Source organism: Leopardus geoffroyi, chromosome C2, assembly GCF_018350155.1.
Source record: "Leopardus geoffroyi isolate Oge1 chromosome C2, O.geoffroyi_Oge1_pat1.0, whole genome shotgun sequence".
Taxonomy (NCBI): domain Eukaryota; kingdom Metazoa; phylum Chordata; class Mammalia; order Carnivora; family Felidae; genus Leopardus; species Leopardus geoffroyi.
In genome coordinates this window covers 56,658,521-56,664,520 of record NC_059333.1, presented here as the reverse complement: position 1 = coordinate 56,664,520, position 6,000 = coordinate 56,658,521, and the positions used below count along the sequence as shown (strand labels likewise).

The 6,000-nt window shown below is 40.9% G+C and overlaps 1 pseudogene; it reads left to right on the top strand.

Annotated features, from left to right (window-relative positions):
- Positions 1 to 1,430: 1,430 nt before the first annotated feature.
- The window catches only part of LOC123610328, a 33,213-nt pseudogene continuing 28,643 nt past the window's right edge, over positions 1,431 to 6,000 (top strand).

The following is a 6,000-nucleotide window of genomic DNA, read 5'->3' as shown; positions in this document are numbered from 1 at the left end:
ATATAAATATGAATGAAATTCATGTATTTCTTTTACCTCTTACCAAATAAATGTACCTGAATGGCTAGAGGCAGAAATATTTTTTTCTGCCATAAAGACAGAAGTTTTTACCTTTTTTTTTTTTTTTAATTTTTTTTTCAACGTTTATTTATTTTTGGGACAGAGAGAGAGCATGAACGGGGGAGGGGCAGAGAGAGAGGGAGACACAGAATTGGAAACAGGCTCCAGGCCCTGAGCCATCGCCCAGAGCCCGACGCGGGGCTCGAACTCACGGACCGCGAGATCGTGACCTAGCTGAAGTCGGACGCTTAACCGACTGCGCCACCCAGGCGCCCCTGAAGTTTTTACCTTTTTTAACTTCTTACTTTCCTGTTTATTTCATTTGAACCAATAAACACAATAAGCATCTAGACTGAGTAATACATTTGAAGGGAAACCATACATGTAATGCATAGATGTCTATCCAAAGACATTCAAATGATCTAATGAAGCAAAGTCAGCTTGTTAGTTCCTCTCGGTCATCACAGACACCTCTATACAGTCACTTATAGTGGCACCTTTTAACCTCAAAGTTATGAACACTTCCAGATATTGTATCAACTGAAGATTGCAGTCTGCCTGTAAGAAAATAATCAGTGAGGATTCAGTCACTTAATGGGCACCTGTTCTATGCCAGGCAGAGTGCCAATCCTTGAGAAGAGAGAAATGAACAATATAGTCAGGTTTCCTGATTGCACATAATCTCCTAACAGATCAATTCATAAGGTTCATCCTCCATCAGCGCCACCATTGTGTGTGCAGTAAGAGATGGAGACAAGCGTGTGGCACGTGGAGGCTGCTTCCAGCATCTTGGCTTTGGTGATTCCAACTATGGCCCTGCTTCCATCTCTTCTCCAGTTCCTAAAGCTTCCCTTCCAAGATGGTCTGCTTTCTGTGTCTGGAAGATCATGTCTCCAGAGATCTATTTCAAACCTTTTTTTCTCATGTAAAAATATCCATGAGTACAAGTGCAAGAGAAAAAGGAACAGGAGAAGGCCTTTCCTGCCTGCTGGGAAAGATGCAGAGGAAATCAGATTTTTTTTCATTTTTTCCATTCATTAAAACAAGAGTTATTGACCATCTAAGGCATTTCCAGACTTATGGAAATGCTAGAGACACAAAGATGGCAAATCTTTATGCTGAAAATCTTTCTGCTGGCAAATCTTTCCACTTTCTGCTGGAAAGCAAGTCTCAGTTCAGTGGCAGGATGCAGATATATAAATTAATAAGTATACTACCTCTGGACAAACAGTACAGTTAACGTGTACGAGGATCATGGGATCATGGAGGAGAATTTTATGGAATGAAGGGATAAGCCTTACTAGACTTTGCAGGGAAGATGGAAAACGGAAAGCCAACAGGGAGGAGACAGGAGTTCCAGGACAAAAAACATGTGCAAAGAAAGGGACACAGTCATGAAAGTCAATGGCACAACCAGGGCCTCCAAATACTCAACATGGCTGTGTGGGACGGAGAGGCCAGAAAGAGGCTGGGAAGGTGAGTGGAGCCATTACTTGAAAGATTTGAACAGTAGAATAATATGGGGTTTGGACTGTATTATCTGAGGAAAATAATTTAAAGCAAAGAAGTGACTAGTTCAAACCTTAGTTTGGGTAAGATTCTTCTGAAGATTGTGTGGACAATGTTTGGACTGTAAAATAGAAAACAGATTTGGTTAAGGATTTATTATATGAATAGAAACAATGACATAGGTGAGAAAATAAAAAGAATAAATGTACTTGCAAGGCATTTCAGAGATAAAATCAACAGTTCCTCAAGGCAAAGTGAATATGGGGAGTGAGCAGGAGGCAGAAATCAATAACTCACAGATTTCTCTCTAAGACAACTGATTAAGTTGCAACACCATTAACTGAGATAGGAAGAAAAGCATTTCCGGGAAAGGAAGTGGTAAAGAAAAAATAATATGAATTTGGTTAAAAGTTCATCGAGTTTGAAGTACCTAAGACCATCTACCTGCCATTTAAGAGCAGTTGGAGGGGCGCCTGGGTGGCTCAGTCGGTTAAGCGGCCGACTTCGGCTCAGGTCATGATCTCACGGTCCGTGAGTTCGAGCCCCGCGTCGGGCTCTGTGCTGACAGCTCAGAGCCTGGAGCCTGTTTCAGATTCTGTGTCTCCCTCTCTCTGACCCTCCCCCGTTCATGCTCTGTCTCTCTCTGTCTCAAAAATAAATAAACGTTAAAAAAAAAAAAAAAAGCAGTTGGAATTACAGGTCTGGGGATCTGGAGAATACCAGCTAAAAATATTAACTGTAGCCATCATTCACATAAATATTTCATGATGGAAGCCAGGGGAGTGAATGAAATCATCTAGGAAAATATAAGACAGCAAGAAAAAAAATTTCCAGGGAACCCCAAATGAGCAGCAAGGTGAATGAGGAGTAGGGGGAACTTATTCCATAGTCATAGCCAAGACCAGTGGGGTCATAAGGATAGGAGTATTCCATGTCACAAGACCATTCTCCAAGAAGCCAAAAATCCTCCCAAGGAAAAAGGTAAACTGAACAAAAAGCAGGCTGCAGGATGTTATGTTTCTTTCTTTCTCTAATCGTTTCATCCAAAGAAATTTTAAATGCACATCTATTTTGTTTGTCTTTAAAATACTTATTCTTTGATTCCTTTGTCAAATAGAAACCGCACAGTTCCACGGTACTGATATAAGCCACCATCTAGTGGCCCAATCTGGTAGCTGCATGCTTGTGCACTTGGGGGTGAAGGGAACAATTCTCCAGGTAGTTTCCTGGCAGTTGTAAGGATTATGTTCAGGGAAAAGTAGGTATCAGTCTGTAATGGAGAACATGAAGGAGCAGGTTTTCTCTATTTTTTTCTGAGTATGAATTATAGAAAATTATAAACAATTTACATATTTTTAATGTTGTTCCTTTGAGCACTATAGGGAACTATGGAATAAGCCACAGCTTCTGCAGGGTTATCAGGCTTTAGATGATATGGCAATACTTGATTAGACTGATGGAAACATGATCAGTAGCCATAACCAGTTTTTAAAATCCAAAATCTTGGGTGCCTGGGTGGCTCAGTCAGTTAGGTGTTTGACTCTTGATATCGGCTCAGGTTGTAGGTGACAGATTGAGCTCTTCAATGGGCTCCACGTTTCTTTCTCTCTGCCTTTCTCTCCTCTCTCTCTCTCTCTCAAAAATAAAATAAACTTAAAAAAAATAAAAATAAAAAAATAAAATCCAAAATCTTTATCACATCCTCCAAATCCTTACAGGATCTAGCCCCTGGCCCTCTCCCTCCAGCCTCATCACTTTCCACTTTGATCCTTGATCATTAAAATGCAGCCATGGTAGCCTCCTTGCTATTATTACTTGAAACTAAATTCATTCCTGCCTCAGGGCCTTTGCACTTACTGTTTCAGCTCTTCCACCAATTCTACCACCTTCTCTTTCTCATCTTAGGTCTCTGTTTAAATACTTCATTCTCAGAGAATGACAACTGTAACTCTAAAACCCTCTCTAAAACCCTCTCCCCCCAGTAATTTTATTCTTGGCACTTACCACTATGTGAATTGTATCATCTGACCTATTTGCTCAAAGATAAAATCTTCAAATCTACAATGCGAATTCCATGAGGAAAGGAATTTTATGTTTAATGTTTGCTAGCACCTAGAGGACTGCTATCACATAAAAGGTGTTCAACAGTTGAGAACTGAATGAATTAACCCAGAGGGTGCCTGGGCAGTGTTTGGGTAAAAGGTGTTGTCGGGCAGATTAAAATCTACATACAATCATATGATGGCAAGATTGAGGCCAAAGATTATGATCTATAAGCAAGAGGGCCCAGCATATTATGAATAAATCCTGCATAAAGTTTGATAACCAAATGGGACCATAGTAGAGACAGCAGAGACCATGAACTTGAGACTTAATCAACAGTCAGGAATCAGGGTTCAAATAATAGATTGGGGGCGGGGAGGGTTAGCCTAGAGACTCCAAGCTTCATAGATAACAGGTCTTCAACTCCCTAGAAGCAATTTCCTGATCACTCAAAGACCTGAATAATGTTAACAAGGACTTATGGAATACATACTTTTTAAATTCAATAATGTAGAAACATCCTCTGAGATGACAGGTATGAAGGGCTACGTAAAAATGGGGAGTCCTCCACAGAACAGATGAACATAAGGGAAGGGAAGCAAAAATAATATAAAAACAGGGAGGGGACAAAACATAAGACACTCAAATATGGAAAATAAACAAAGGGTTACTGGAGGGGCTGTGGGGGGGATGGGCTAAATGGATAAGGGGCATTAAGGGATCTATGAATCTGAAATCTGAAATCATTGTTGCACTATACGCTAACTAATTTGGGTGTAAATAAAAAAAAAGTATTAAAAAAATGGAGAGTCCTCTGGGATACACTGCCATCATATCTGATTCCATATGTCTGTGGAACTCTGCAACTGTATTTTCAATACATCGGGTAAGTCTGATGTGGATACCCTGGAGATATATATTTTTAAAAATATACTTGGGGCGCCTGGGTGGCGCAGTCGGTTAAGCGTCCGACTTCAGCCAGGTCACGATCTCGCGGTCCGTGAGTTCGAGCCCCGCGTCGGGCTCTGGGCTGATGGCTCAGAGCCTGGAGCCTGTTTCCGATTCTGTGTCTCCCTCTCTCTCTGCCCCTCGCCCATTCATGCTCTGTCTCTCTCTGTCCCAAAAATAAATAAACGTTGAAAAAAAAAAACAAAAACGAAAACAAAAAAAAAATATACTTGCTCTTGTCGTTTACTATTCACAAAACACTTTTACACATTATCTTCTGTGAGTCTCACCTATAACTCTGCTGAGAAAGAGGCAGAGCCAGTTTTTATTTTCACTTATTATATTTTTTTAAGTTTTTTTTTAATGTTTATTTATATTTGAGAGAGTGAGAGAGACAAATAGAAACGATCCAAAGAGGGCTCTGCGCTGACAGCAAAGAGCCCAATGTGGGGCTCAAACTCAAAGAAAGATCATAACCTGAGCCAAAGTCAGATGCCTTAACCAACTGAGCCACCCAAGTGCCCCTCACTTACTATATTTTAAAAGCTTTATTATAGAATACTTCAAATACATGTGGAAAATATCATAATGAACTTCCATGTACCTACCACCCAACTTCAACAGTTATCAACTTAGTCAATTCCTTGTTCCATACAAACATGTACAGTATATTAAGTTCTAATCAAATCTCAGAAATATCTGAGATCAGTGTGGATCAGAGGAGAGATTATAATTTTTGTTTTATTCATAGGATCCTGCCTCACAGAGATGATGATTTGTCTAAGATTATATACCTGGTCTTAGAACTAAGGCCAGAACTTAGTTACTTACAGTGTGACAGTGAGGGAGGGGATGCTAAGTATACTAACAGCTCTATCCTTCACTAAACTTTGAGGTGTACGACGATTCTTTCGTTTTCTTGTGTGTGTGCATGTGTTTTAAAAGATGGTAGGCAGGGGCGCCTGGGTGGCGCAGTCGGTTAAGCGTCCGGCTTCAGCCAGGTCACAATCTCGCGGTCCGTGAGTTCGAGCCCCGCGTCAGGCTCTGGGCTGATGGCTCAGAGCCTGGAGCCTGTTTCCGATTCTGTGTCTCCCTCTCTCTCTGCCCCTCCCCCGTTCATGCTCTGTCTCTCTCTGTCCCAAAAATGAATAAACGTTGAAAAAAAAAAATTTTTTTTAAAAATAAATAAAAGATGGTAGGCAGCTATCTCTTTAGAATGACTTCTGCTCAGTCAAATCTGGGGGCCCCTGCAGGTCTTCGATTCTAGTGCAACTAAATGCTATCCCAACCAACACAAACCCCAGTGTGCTCGGAGACCTTATGTTATGAGCAAATGGCTGTGAAGATGCACCAGAGAAAAGCAGTTAGCCAAGGGCAAGTGAGCTGTAGCTGGCCTTACAACCAACTGCACTGTCAAGAAAACAAATGCAACTGAACCAC